General features: G+C 46.6%; 1 pseudogene; it reads left to right on the top strand.

Moving 5' to 3' along the window:
- The first annotated feature begins 7,614 nt into the window (after positions 1 to 7,614).
- Positions 7,615 to 13,146, top strand: LOC103630951 (protein NCA1-like; annotated as a pseudogene).
- The last annotated feature ends 1,856 nt before the right edge of the window (positions 13,147 to 15,002 follow it).

Below are 15,002 nucleotides of genomic sequence, written 5' to 3'. Positions count from 1 at the left end.
CGAACCACCTGCCTCTCACGCCCGGGGAGGACCTCGCGGAGGCGAACGCACGCTGGACGACATCCTCGACGCCTAGTGCCCGTACCACAAGGACATGCGCCACACCCTTCGAAACTGCAGGACTTCAAGCACTCCGTCGGACACGGCCGACCCTTCCAACCTCTACCTCCTCCTCCGCCGCGGGGAGGACCAGGAGAACCGCGACAACACCAGCAGCAAGAGGAGGGAGGAGGTGGAGCCTTCCCGCGCGTTGATGGGGAGGTCAACGTCATCTTTGGCGGACACGGATCGCAGGAGAACAGAAGACAACAAAAGCTCAACGATCGCCAAATATTGATGGCGACCACCGGTCCTCCCGCCCCGTACCGATGGTCGGAGCACCCGATCACCTTCACTCGGGCAGATCAATGGCTCAACTTCGACCACCCAGGCAAATACCCGCTCCTCGTCGATCCGGTGATCCGAGAGAGCAGGGTGAAGAAGGTGTTAGTGGACGGGGGAGCAGCATCAACGTCACCTTCCCCCGGACACTCCAAGGCTTGGGAGTTCACCTCAAAGAGCTCCACGAGTCAGACACTCCTTTCTTCGGCATCGTGCCGACTGAAGGGGAATACCCGCTGGGCCACATTTACATGCCCGTCACCTTCGGAACTCCAGAGAACTACAGAACCGAGTTCCTAAGGTTCGAAGTGGCGAACTTCGACTGCGGGTACAACGCCATCATCGGGAGGTCGGGATTGGCAAAATTCATGGCCATTCCGCATTACACGTACATGATATTGAAGATGCCAGGACCACAAGGAATCATAACTGTGCGTGCTGACTTCCAAGGCGCCGCAGAATGTTTTCGAGTGGCCATCCAGGTGGCCCTCACCACCAAACCGTCGGTGACTTCTTCAACGCAGGTAAACTCTAAGCCTGAGGAAGACCTTGCGGCACCAGCAAATGAAGCTCAAGCCGCGACCTCTATGCGGTCAACTGAAGAAACTAAAAGGATCAACCTGGGGTTCGCTGATGAGCGCAAGATTGCCATCATCAGCTCTAGCCTGGACGATAAATAGGAAGGCGCGCTCGTCCAGTTTCTGCAAGATAACCGAGACGTATTTGCATGGCAACCTGCGGATATGCCGGGAGTCCCGAGAGAACTGGCCGAGCACAAACTGAAGGTCTATCCCTAGGCGAGGCCAATCCGGCAAAAACTACGTCGCTTCACGCCCAACAAGAGAGAGGCCATTCGCGCTGAGCTAGCTTGCTTGGTCGCGGCTGGGTTTATTAGAGAGGTGTTACATCCCGAGTGGTTAGCCAACCCTGTTCTTGTACTCAAAAAGAATAAAGTGGATTGGCGCATGTGCGTCGACTATACGGATCTCAACAAACATTGTCCAAAGGATCCCTTCGGGCTCCCTAGGATAGATTAGGTGGTAGACTCCACCGCTGGATGTTCTGTGCTGTCTTTCCTGGATTGCTACTCCGGATATCATCAGATTAGCTTGGCAAAGGAAGACGAGGAAAAAACAGCGTTCATCACTCCGTTCGGTGCTTTCTGCTATACCTCCATGTCGTTCGGCCTCAAAAACGCTGGAGCGACTTATCAGAGAGCCATTCAAACATGCTTAGCCGATCACTGGGGCAAGCGTGTGGAAGCCTATGTAGACGATGTGGTAATCAAAACGGAGAACTCGGAAAACTTCATCGAAGACTTACAACTGGTTTTCAACAGTCTACGGTGATATCGATGGAAGCTTAATCCCGAAAAATGTGTCTTTGGGGTACCAGCAGGAAAGCTACTCGAATTTATTGTCAGCCACCGGGGAATTGAAGCTAATCCGGATAAGATTGAAGCTATCATGATATTGGAGGCACTCAGGAAAAAGGTCTTCGATAAAAATGAAAAGTTTGCAGGAAAGTGGATAAGGGAATTGCCCTACGTCGTTTGGAGCCTAAGAACCCAACCTAGCCGAGCTCTGCATGGAAACACTCCTTTCTTCATGGTCTATGGGTCAGAGGCAGTATTACCCGCTGATCTCAAGTTTGGGGCGCCAAGGTTGGTCTTCGAAAGCATAGCAGAAGCCGAAGCTACTAGGCTGGAGGACATTGATGTACTCGAAGAAGAACAGTTGAACACAGTAATTCAATCAGCACGATACCAGCAGACTCTGAGATGCTATCACGACAAGGCCGTACGACGACGATCCTTTTCAGTGGGAGATCTCATCCTCCGCCGAATTCTAACGGGGGAGGGACGGCACAAGTTGCCACCCTTATGGGAAGGACCATTCATAGTAGCAGAAGTCACTCGGCCGGGATCATACCGTCTCACTCAAATGTACGGCACAGAAATTGGGAACTCCTGGAATATAGAACACCTCAGGAAGTTTTACCCCTAGCTGTATTTTAAAAGCTATCGGGACGATAATGTACTCTGTAAAATGGGAAATATGTCATCAATAAAAAAGGCTTCAAGAACACTCAGTTTGTTCATGATTGACCGATATTCTTATTTAACTCAGGGTGACCACTATGCCCTGCTAACGGAGCAATCGGCTTAAGTCGGCAACGACTTAAGACGGTGCAACATGCTCGCGCTTACTTAACTCGGGGTGACCACTATGCCCTGCTAACGGAGCAATCGGCTTAAGTCGGCAACGACTTAAGACGGTGCAACATGCTCGCGCTTACTTAATTCGGGGTGACCACTATGCCCTGCTAACGGAGCAATCGGCTTAAGTCGGCAACGACTTAAGACGGTGCAACATGCTCGCGTTTACTTAATTCGGGGTGACCACTATGCCCTGCTAACGGAGCAATCACCTTAAGTCGGCAACGACTTAAGACGGTGCAACATGCTCGCGCTTACTTAACTCGGGGTGACCACTATGCCCTGCTAACGAAGCAATCGGCTTAAGTCGGCAACGACTTAAGACGGTGCAACATGCTTAACTTGGGATGACCACTATGCCCTATTAACAAAAGCAATTGATTTAAGTCAGCAACGACTTAAGGCGATTTCGCATGCTTACGATTACTCATATAGGGGTGACATCTATATCCTGTAAATAAGTTTCAAAATCATCACACAACATTTTACTCCTGCAAATTTACGTACTACTGAATTCTAAAAAAATAGGAGATAACAGTAGCATTCAAATGCCGAACTGGTGTCCTCTAACAAAATCATGATAACCGCGCGCTCAAAGCACACAATATTTCTCTATTTTGCAACATATTTCTCAGGAGCAACCGACGAAGAAGGGCGACTTGAGGAATCAGGAGCAGCATTCACATCAGCCCTTATATCGTTGGGAACAACCACACTGGGTCTCCTCATCAAGATCCGCCCCGCGCGAATGGCTTTATCCATAGCTCTGTCGCGCTGGGCCCTCAGAGTAATGAAAGTTTCTTCAGCAACTTTGACAGCCAACTGGGCGGTCTCTAGCTCCTGGGCGATGAACTTCTTGGAAGCGCGCAGTTCTTTGATAGCAGCATCCTTAGCCGATATCAACTGCCTGAGATGGATCACGTCATCCGTGGATTCCTGCAGCTTATAGCGATGATTGTCTAATTCCTCCATGGTGAAGCGATGACTCCTCTCCAGGATGATCAACGAGTTGCTAGAATCACGATATAGTCTGTCAATATTGTCGCGAGAAGCAACAAGGGCACGTTTTTCTTCCTGCAAACAAGAATCAGCTCCTTCAAACATCAAGCAAGCAATAAGAACACAGCAATACAAGGCACAGTTTCATAAGTCACCTTTTCAGAATCAAGCTGAGCGCAAAGAGTAGAGTTCAGCGTGTTAGCGTCACTCAGAGCAGCAGAGACCTGGGCCAGCTCAGTCTGGCTTTGAGAATACTTTTCCTCAAAATCAGAACACCGCCGGACCAGTTCAGCCTGACCTTGAGAATGTTTTTCTTCAAGAACAGAAATCTGTCGAGCCATATCTGGCGAGAAACAATCAAGCAAAAAGGGTCAAAGTGTGAAGCAGTTCAATAAGGCAGACGAAGGGAAGCAAAAGAGCACTAACCAGCATTCGCCGTCTCCAAGTCAGAGACACGCTGTTGAAGCAACACCGGATTCCAACGGGCCAGAGACGAAGCTCCTTCTGGAACAGAAATACCTTGCAACCTCAGCTGACTAGCCATCCCGTCCACCAATGCCTGATATTGAGAACAGATGAGTGTAATGACAACAGTTCATACGGTGTAAAAGTCAGGCTAGAATATATCACAGTACCTGGAGGTTGGAGAAGAATGAAGGGACTCCCAAATCGTGAGAGATCAATTGATGGCTTGGCATAGGGTCACCACCCGAAGCAGCTCGCAATGAACCAGCAGGAACCAATTCAGTGCCATCAACAGAGCCCAAAACTTGGTCGGCGGGAACGCTAGCCTCTAAAGCGACTCCTTGACCCAAAGCTTGGGCTACCACAATGCAACCAGTGTGTGGAGGAGATCCTGCATGAACATCCATGGAAGTACAAGAGGGAGACCCCGCTCGGACACCCTCGGGGGCTGGACCATAGTTTGCGCTACCCACTTGAGCCAGATCATCTCCGGCAATACCCTTGGGGGCTGGGCCATGGCTTGCGCTTCCCACCCGAGCCGAATCATCCCCGGCAACACCCTCGGGGGCTGGGTAAGTGTCAACACCATCCTTGAGGACCAAGTTCTCTGCAGTAGCCGCCTCTAAGGCTGAAGGGCCCTCAGTTACTTCCATGGGAACAAGACGATCCAAGTCAGTTTCCTAACCCTCAAGACCGCGCTCCAAGGTCGATGAGGCGCGGGACGCTGCCCGGGATGACCCCAACCCAGCGTCGAGCACATCAGCACAAACATCCGTCGCACCATCATCCGCTGGCTCTGATAACAGATCCTCTGGAACCATATCTTCAAGAGTCTGATCAAAGTTCGCCAGGGACAATTCTTGTAGACCAATGAGGGCAGACAGAGCAGGAGAAGGAACTCCACTACTTTCCCCACTGGCAACATATTGCCGATTGTTCTTCCAAGTCAAAGGGACCTCATCTTCTTCCTCCCCGTCGTTTTCATCAGCAACACAGACAACACCCCCATTGGGATCAGCATCAGATGGAGCACACCCATTGGGATCAGCGACAGATGGATCACACCCATTGGGGTCAGCGTCAGTAAATTCAGGCACAGATACTTCCTCAGCAGCAGGAACCGAAGGACCAACGTCCCGATCCAAACTAGATACTCGCCGAAGATGTCTCTTTTTCTTTTTCTGCTCATCAGCAGGAGAATCAAGTTGATTGGCTCGGCAAGGGCGTTTCGGGCGAACACTGACAGGTCTCTGAATATCCAAGGTTGTACCAGCTTCCGGGAGAGGCACCACCACCAATGTCCCAGCAGGAGCAGCATCAGAAGAGTCCTCGGCCAGCATATCAAGCATAGCACTTATCTCTACATCACTAGGATCCAAAGACACCTCAAAGTGGACCTGCCGTTCATCATCAGGAATTTCTCCGAGCGAGGCAACCAAAGCGCTAATTTCTTCGGTAGAGGGTCGCACTCTAAGGCCCAAACCGCCATCAGCGACAGGTGGATTCGACACAAAATGAGTGAAGGCCTTGGATGGAGGCAGGTTCCAGGCCGAGTATGCCACTGGGGCACCAACATTTGATACCTTGCCTCTAAGAATCATTTCAAGCCGGTTCACCAAGTCTACAGCGGGAATTCTCCTGTTGGTAACCCGGGTTGAGTCAGCTAGACCTCGGTACAGATAAGCCGGGTATGCCCTGTCCTTCAACGGTTGAATGTTCTTGAAGACAAAATCAGCAACCACAGCCTCTGCAGTCAGACCCCTCTCCTTCAGCAGTCCAACTTCAGCCAGCAAAGCCCCTGCCTCAGCCACCTCCTAATCCATGGGGGACTCGGTCCAACTCGGAGTGCGAACATCTGGCTATCTCCCTGACCGAGGGGGAGAGAATTTCCGTGGTTCTCAACAATAAACCACTCCAAGCGCCATCCCTTGATACTATCCTTGAGCGGGATTTCAAGATAGTCAGTCTTCCTCCCACGGCGCATCTCCAAACTCGCGCCCCCCACCAGCTGATGCTGCCCCCCGGCCATCCCAGGGCGACAGTGATGCAAGTACTTCCACAGTCCAAAATGTGGCAGGACGCCAAGAAAAGCTTCGCATAAATGAACGTAAATGGAAATTTGCAGAATGGAATTGGGATTCAGATGGGTCAAATTAAGGCGATAGAAATCAAGGAGACCGCGGAAAAAGGGAGAAATAGGAAGAGCGAGACCGCGAAGAAGAAAAGGAACATAAATCACGGATTCATGGGTATCCTTTGTTGGAACAGTGACCCCGTGGCAAATCCGCCAAGAACAGAGCTCCTTCGGAGGAAGGACCCCGATGGACATATGGTTACCTGTGAAAGGCAACTGGCTGTTGGGGTCGATGGGGGGAATCACCGCAGCGGATGAACTCGAGGCCTTTCGCTTGGGTGCCATCTCAACTCCAACGGTGAACAGAGCGGGAGCTGAATTGCAAAAGGACAGAGAAGATCTGAAGGCAGGAAAGCAAGAACTAGGACACGGAAAGCAGAGGCGGCTGAAAGCGCAGTACATATGGGATATTCCCGGGTCAGATACCATTTCCAAAAAGCGCCTAGTCATCACCCGGCGGTTACTTCTAAAAACATCGGTGTGCCATGTCATCACCCGGCGGTTACTTCTAAAGCACCGGTGTGCCATATCATCACTCGGCTATTATCTACAAAGTGGCCGACGCAGTCCGTTCTAACTCGGCTGTTATTTCTAAAACGCCGACGTTACCATCATTCACTCGGCAGTTATCTCTAAAACGCCGACGTCGTCTTCAGTCACTCGACAGTTACCTCTAAAACGCCGACGTCGTCTTCAGTCACTCGACAGTTATCTCTAAAACGTCGACGTTGTCATAAGTCACTCGGCTGTTACCTCTAAGAGCGCCGACGTGGTCATCAGTCATTCCAAAGCTGATGTGGCTTCGTCATCATCCGGGCGCTACTTCAGAAGCGTAAATGTTGACAATAATAGCTCGACCATCACCCCCAAAAGCGACGATATGATGACCGAGTTACTCAGCCAGAGGAATCGACTTCACAGATAAGGCAAACGGAGGAACGATTCGAGAACTTCAATTTACGACACAAGCATACCAGATAGATAACATCACGGACAATAAATATCACGACAGAGATCAATTGACTATAAAGAGGAGACAAAATCATTCTTCATTAAGGGAAGTTACAATACTTACAAATAAACTCATTATGAGTTGATACTTCCCTACTTCTACTACTACTACTACGCTACACTATACTACTCTACACTACTAAATACTACTACATTATTTCATTATACTACTTCTAACCTATACTAACATCTAAAGACCAGTGGCATCTAGCCATTGGCCTTGTTGCTGCCCTTGCTGCTGCCGCTGCCGTTGCTACCCCTGCTGCTGCCACCGTGGCCGCCCTTGCCGCCGCCCTTGCCGCCCCTGCTGACGCCATCACCGCCATCGTCGTCGTCATCACCGTCGCTTCCATCGTCGTCGTCGTCCCCACCATCGCCGCCGCTGCCCTCCACGGACGAGTCCGAAGAGTCCTCCTCGTCCGAGGAGTACTCCGACTCATCCGAGCCCTCGAGCCCGGAGCGCTCGACGGCCCGGATGTAAGTCCAGACCTCCGCGGCAAGCCCCTGGGAGTCGTCTGAATCGTCAGACGACGCCGGGGGAGAGACGGGAGCCGGAGACCCCTCGGACTCGGAGGAGAACTCCTCCTCCGAGTATTCCGAGTCGCCTAAGTCCTCCGATGGAGGAGTCGGCTCGTGCTTGCATGTGTTACTCTTACCCATGGTGGAAAGGAAGGGAGAAGAAGAAAGCAAGCAGCGGAGAACAGCAAGAGATGTGAAAAAACCAGAGAGGCAAAGGCAATATTTATAGAAGAAGAAGGCAACCGCTCACCTCCTACCACGGTCACTGAACAGTCGCAAAATATTCAATATACGCCTCAACCCGTCTGAAGATACGTCAGGCGGCTGACACCGTTTCACGCAACGCAACACCCATTGGGACTCCAGTCAACTGCGCGAGCGATATGATTACACCCGCCGTCACATCACATTACTACTCAGAAGCAACCGGCTAAAACACTCAGCGTACCAAGCCGTCCCTTGCACACACCCATTGGGGGGACGCCCAGGAATTATCAGTATATTTTTCAAAACTGTCACATCCGTGCAGGGCATGCAATGAATACCTCAAGACAAAAATGAGATATCAGTAAAGATCAAAGAAAAGCCAAATATAGTCGGTGAAGTACAAAATCTGACCGACAGAAGCGACGTGAAGACTAGCCAGGGGACGTCCATCAAACGTCCAATCAGTCGCAGATCAAATAAATTGCACCACCTAGCAAGATATGGGCGGATCACGAACTCAGCCTCAAAGACAAAATACATGCTGACCTCTAAAGCATAATATCGATGACATAATGCTGACCTCTAAGGCATTCGGAAAAAGAAAAGATGACTCTCAGCAAAAGGACACGAAATGAAGACCTTCGAGTGGATTATTTTCAAAAATCCACTCAAAGCTCGGGGGCTACACCCATTGGGTGCACCTCTGGTGCACCCCATGAATCACCATTTCAAGACAAGACAATGCCAACTTCTAAAGCATATGGCAAGATTAAAGGCAGGGCTGACCTTCAACAAGAGTACAAGCGGAAAATAAAAATGATTTCTGACGAAGACCTTCGAGTGGATTATTTTCAAAAATCCACTCGAAGTTCAGGGGCTACACCCATTGGGTGCACCTCCGGTGCACCCAATGAAGTTCAGGGTCCTGCAATACGAAATGCCGATCTCCAAGGCACGAGTGTGAGACAAAGCTCTAGTTTTCAAGTGATCAAAGCAGAAGGAGACGGTAAGAAATCATTTTTACCAAACTGCCCGGAAAGCATTTCTTGTCATAAACAAAGACCGCAAGCTGGACCTAGGATCTTTGGGCCGATTATCTCAAAATCAACCCAAAGATCGGGGGCTTGTGGGGGACAGATATCCCCCGGGTCCACTGGAAGGATAAAAGACCTCACAAAAGGCCCAAGGGCCCAATAAATCGTAATGTCACTCCTTCATGGGCCTGGGGAGGAACGACCAGTGAAGCAGATCGACATAAGGTCGGATCGGTGCGAGCCTGAATGGTCCAACAACGCTGAGCAAAAAACCACAACAGAAGACCCGACTTTCCCACGCTGGAGCCCAGTACAACGGAGCTAGGCGAGGATAAGTCGGCAGAACTATAGGAAGATAGACTCAATCAGTTCACTATCTCTTAGGTGCAGTTTGTTATCTCATCCGCATGTATTGCCTCACGGTCGAATATATAAGGCCTAGGGGGCACCCCTTTAGAACGATCGATCCCACTACTCAGCCATCCACCCCAACTCTCTACGTTCTAGCTTTAGAGAGCTCCCTTGTAACCCATTACATAAAGCATACTCGCCAGGACGTAAGGTGTTACGCATCTCAAAGCGGCCCGAACCTGTAAACACTGTCCATTGTTCCTCGTGCATCCGACACGAACCATTTAGCTACAGTCGGCGACACCGTCCTACTCCTAAAACACCTTGAGGGGCAACCCCGGGTGTGCGGTCAGACCCAAACCACCGACACCCCCGACAACGAGGAGGCTGCTGTGACGGCCGCGCCACGTTCATGGTCGATAAGGTCGTCGCGCTCAACGCCTCGAGGACCCCTGGCGACGAGGAGGTTGCTGCGACAGCCGTGCCACATTCCTGGTCGGCAAGGTCATCGCTCTCTAATCCCTCATGTGCCATTGTTGCATCATCTATCCCAAGGCAAGATTGGTTCTTCCTGTGCTATATTGATTTTGCTACCTAAATTGTTTAGTAACAACAAAGTCTTCACCTTTGGTATTACTGAAAGTATATGTCACACGTTTTCTTGGTCCACATATTCCCTCATCGGATGGATGCCAACAAGGACGCCTTCTCTTTGTACCTTTTTAGGTTATCTCAAAGGACTAGCCAAGAACAAAAGGAGTTGAATAGCTCGAGAAACCATTTCATGGGATTGAAAGCATGTTCTTTACCAAAACTTGATTTGAGCACACACAGAATAAATAATGCTAACGAAACTAAACTCATTTGCCCCACATAGTTTCAGTTATACAGAATACAGCTAAGATCCTACAATATAGTCCAGTTATAGAGGAGTCAAAAAGTAGTTTCGTGTTAACATTTATGTTGCTTTTACCACTAGCCTATTATACTCGCTCCTAAAAAGGGAAGCGTATTTTATAGAGGGAAAAGACAAACCTTACAGACTTTGTTCAACAATTAATCAAATTCTATAGGAGTTTAGGACATGTGGTAGCCTCGAGCAATGTCTCTGCCCGGTGCCCAGATAGCAAAAGGATTGTGGTGTTTACTAAGACACCATAGGCCAGTAAAAAATCGCTGGTGCATGTGGATTTGCACCACTGCAACAGGTTGGTATGCCGCACAACCACAACCACACAGGCATACAATCAAGACTATGGTTGTTCCAATTATAATCAAGATAAAGTGAAAATGCAGCATGTTCCTTATGCACTGTATTTGTCCCATTATCCCAACAAGATGTCTCGTCTCCTCTGAACTATGAATGCAATATTTTACCAAATGAATGTTCTGATTAGCTTGAGTGTTGCAGCATGGAGACTTACACACATATTTAGGGACACTATTCTCCGAGTGCCTTTGTTAATTACAGTGAGGAATTCCCTATTGTTTTTTATCAGATGTTTTCTTGATACTCGGGATTGGGTTATGTGCCTAGGATTCCATGTTTTTTTATTTGAGCTTTACTTCCCAGTTATACTTCTCAGTCTTTGGGTTTTGTACCTAATGACCTATACCGAAATATCTATGGTTACTAAATTGTTCTTAATCAGATCAGGTACAAACTTGTCATCGTGGGTGGGGACAAAACGAGTGAAACTGAGTTTGTTATGTTTGGCCGGATAACACAACATCTCGTGCAGAAAACGGCTGCAGCGGTGTATGCCCTGAAAAATTTGACAATAGCATCAGCGGTGTATGCCCTGTCACCGGCAAGGATCATGGTAGCAACCTCAAGGAAAGTCGTGATCATGGTGAAGAAAAGGGCAAGGATCCTCATGTGGTACCAGCAAAACGCCCATTTGGTTATGACTCCAACACTTCCAAGCTGGGTCTGCTTAGCTCCATTGTTTGCCAGACACTGCTCCATGAAAGTAGAAAATGTAAGTTGTGTACCCATAAATTCTGCAAGTGTGCCTCATTCCTCACATCTAGCTTAATTGCACTTCATGTTTCATTCCTTGCTTTAATATGTTCTTACTGGATTTCTTTGGCAGGGCATGTATATCATGCTTTAAAGACAGCCCACTATGTGGTGCCGATATAGAATTCAAGCTCTTGTTCACCGATTCAATGATGGTCATGCCAGAATCAAGCGATCACATGCTACAGGGGATGTGGAAGCAGCAGGTGGCAAGAATAAAGTCATATATGAGGATGTTTTCATGGAGAGATGGGCTTTTGTGGCGCAGCAAGCTGTGAGGGTCAATAACTAAGTAAATTGGTTTCGCCTCTTATGTTGAAATAGATTCTTGAACTTGTAAAATTTCAACAACTAATCATTATATATTATTCATTGATTTATTTACGATATTGATATTACAACTTACAACAATAACTGTTGATCTCTAGGCTTTTTGTGTCTAAAACATTGGAAGTGCAAAGTCAAGGCTCACTATGTGTGTAGACGATATCAAGGAGTTAAAATGTTCAGAAGATAGACCTATGTTCACAACTTTGAGCTGTGTTAGGAATGCTTGGGGACTGTTGGTATGTCTGTTGGTCCTTAACTATTTCCCCTCAATAGTTGTTTTCACTTCATCAGTAAACTAAGAAAATACTATCATGACTAGGGTGCAAATGATTGGATACCTACGGACATGAACACAGATAGCTACATTGTTTCTAAAATTAGAATACAGATAGGATTTCTGTAAATCAGATCTGGGTATGATTGCAGTTTTATAGTACGGGTAATTTTGTTATGTTTTCTCTGATGCTAAGGTAGTTTTAAGATTTACTCTAACCTTTCCTTTGGTTGATGTAATCTTGAAGCTGTAGTCGTTAGGGGTAATCATAGGTGTTGTTCATAAGAGGACTTGACTTTTCGCGGATGTGGAAGCATTTGTTTGTTTTTGTTCGAGTGCAAGAGAGATATTTTAGGGCCTGGTGATAACCTTGTTTTGGTGCTCTGCACAATCAGCATTATGAGTGTTGTTCAATATGTTTACGCTAGAGTGGAAATGTCTATGAACATAATCAACAAAATGGATAATGCAGAGTTCATTATTAATCTTTAGGTCTTCCTTTGGTCAGTAGTCATTTTTGAGTTTCTCAACATCAAATGCATGGTGGATATGCTGTTGTAGGATATGTGGATGTATTTGTTAGAGGGTGACAAGTTCAACGATTTTGCTAATGAGGACACATTTATTTGGCATGAGGCAAACATACGATATGCAGTACGGGAAGTTATCAGCACTCACGATAATTAACATACTATCCTTCAGTGTTATGATACTAATTTCAGTAACATAAACATTATTTCATGCAACTATGGCCTATTTGTTTTGAATTTTGTGTATTTGCTGTTACAGGCTATTAAGCATATTGCATCTTTGTTTCCCCATGTTCACTTTGCCATCTCGGGTCACCCTGTGGACCTAACAGATCCTGAGTATGATCAGAAGTCTATATTTGGGAGGACACATTGTATGTGCTATTGTTTTCCAGCATGATCTTCCTTTATACGATCTCATGTACGTGTGTAATACTAATTACATTGTACTTGTCATTTAGCTGTTGTGGTATTCTTGCCAAAATCAAAAGTTGGTAAAAAGAAGAGCTTGCTTGGAGATTCAGAAGAGCCTGAAGAGCAAGCACCACATAAGGTTGTTATTTTCATCCTTTGTCGTCCAATATGTGAACTACTAACTTGTGGCATTTGATTTTATCTTCCAAGCTAACAAATGATTAACATTTTGTTTAATAAATAGAAAACTGGGTGACTGACTGAGCCTTACTGCTTAGAACTTAAGTCTGTCTCGTTGTTTGTTTAATATTAGGTTGCTTCTCAAATGGATGAGCTTTTACTATTTCATAGTAGAAAGCATATTATGGCAAGGAAAACTGTAATTAAGCAGATCCCCATATTATTTTATTTTCTAATCTTTTTAACTTATATACAAAATTATTCTATTTAAATGGAAACAAGCAACCTGCTCTTTTGCCAAGTAGCAGCTCTTGTCATTATCATGTTACATGAGTATAGAAATCAAAGTTAGATTTCTAAATGGCAACTATGTTGAGTGAACTAAGTGCTTCATTGAATTATAGTGTTTGATTCTTTGTGTGAATGGCTAAACCTTCAGCCCAAATGCCTAATGTATGGTTCTTCTTTTGCTACATATTATGAGTATTCGCAATCTATGAAGTGCATCATGTTTTGGTTCTAGGTACTGGCTTTTAGGAACATAAACGCTCAAGCTCCAACACACATCCTCATCATACCCAAAGTCAAGGATGGACTAACTGGTCTGTCAAAGTTAGAGTCTACTACTTGTTGGGGGCCTTCTTTTCCGCCGAAGGTCCTCTAAGCAAAAAACACCTTCAGAAAGATAATATGCAAGCAGGCGCGACATGAAGATGTATGCCGAAGCTACAACTGAAAGAGCTTCGGCATGATGACATGCTTGAGACGAAGGGTGGCACCGACTTAAAGAGGAAAAGACTGTATAATCCCTAATAGTTTGTATCATAGTCATGATTAGTTATCAAGGACATGAATGTAATTTTGTTCGGGTTGTGTCTCGTGCCTATAAATAAATGAACAGTACCCCCTTACTGTTCACGCTGACTTGTAATCACTCGCATGTCACTCTTGGATTCTTACCTTCTGTCAAACCGAAGGTACAAATGTAATTCAATATCATTAATGTTTGTTCATGATCAGATAATAAGAATATAGATAATCTAATGATTTAATATGATTATTCATGTTCTTTCTATGTTCTGTATGTTCCTGCTTTTTATTATTACATATTGAGATGATGAAGGTATATCCTTCATGACCTTCGTCTGAAGATCATTATATCCTAAGGGAGATAATGCTTCGAAGGACGAAGGTCTTTAACCATTAACATTTGTGTTGCCTTGTTCTTAACTCATAGCATTTGAGAACAAGTGATCAACATTGGCGCCCAACTCCAGTGAACTCACTCCTGCTGTTGTGACAATGGCTTCGTACAACCACCAAGTTGTAGCACCTTCGGTCACGAAGCTGGTGCTCCCAATCACAGGCGGTTCAAGCTCAGAGCCAGCTAACAAGAAGCAGAAGAAGGAAGCACGGAGAAGAGTGTAGCATGTTGGGGTGCAAGGACCCTTCATCAAATCCAAGTGGTCTCACATCCCAATAACCTTCTCCTAGGAGGATCTTCAGCTTAAAGACTATCCTCACAATGATGCCATGGTTATATCCTGTGTCATCAAGGGATTTTTGGTCCACAATGTTTTGGTTGACACAGGTAGTGCAGCGGATATCATATTTGCAAAGGCTTTCAGACAGATGCAAGAACCAGAAGACAATTGTTGGGGGCCTTCGTCTTCTGAAGGTCCTCAAAAACATGATTAACAATGTTTTCCAAGCATAATATATGTACAGGAACCTTCAGACTTGGGATGAAGCTGCACACAATATGGAAAGCAGGGTCGGAATGAAGGTTGAACCAGCGCCGAAGCTGCACGCAAGGGAGCTTCGACTCAGTAGCAGAAAAAGGAACCGACTTAAGGAGGAAAAGGCTATCTAGTCCTCGACAGATTGTTCTTAAGTCAATAGTGAACATGAAGGGCATGAATGTAATTTCAC

The sequence above is a fragment of the Zea mays genome, chromosome 6 (assembly GCF_902167145.1).
Source record: "Zea mays cultivar B73 chromosome 6, Zm-B73-REFERENCE-NAM-5.0, whole genome shotgun sequence".
Classification (NCBI taxonomy): Eukaryota; Viridiplantae; Streptophyta; class Magnoliopsida; order Poales; family Poaceae; genus Zea; species Zea mays.
This window is presented reverse-complemented; position numbering and strand designations above follow the sequence as displayed.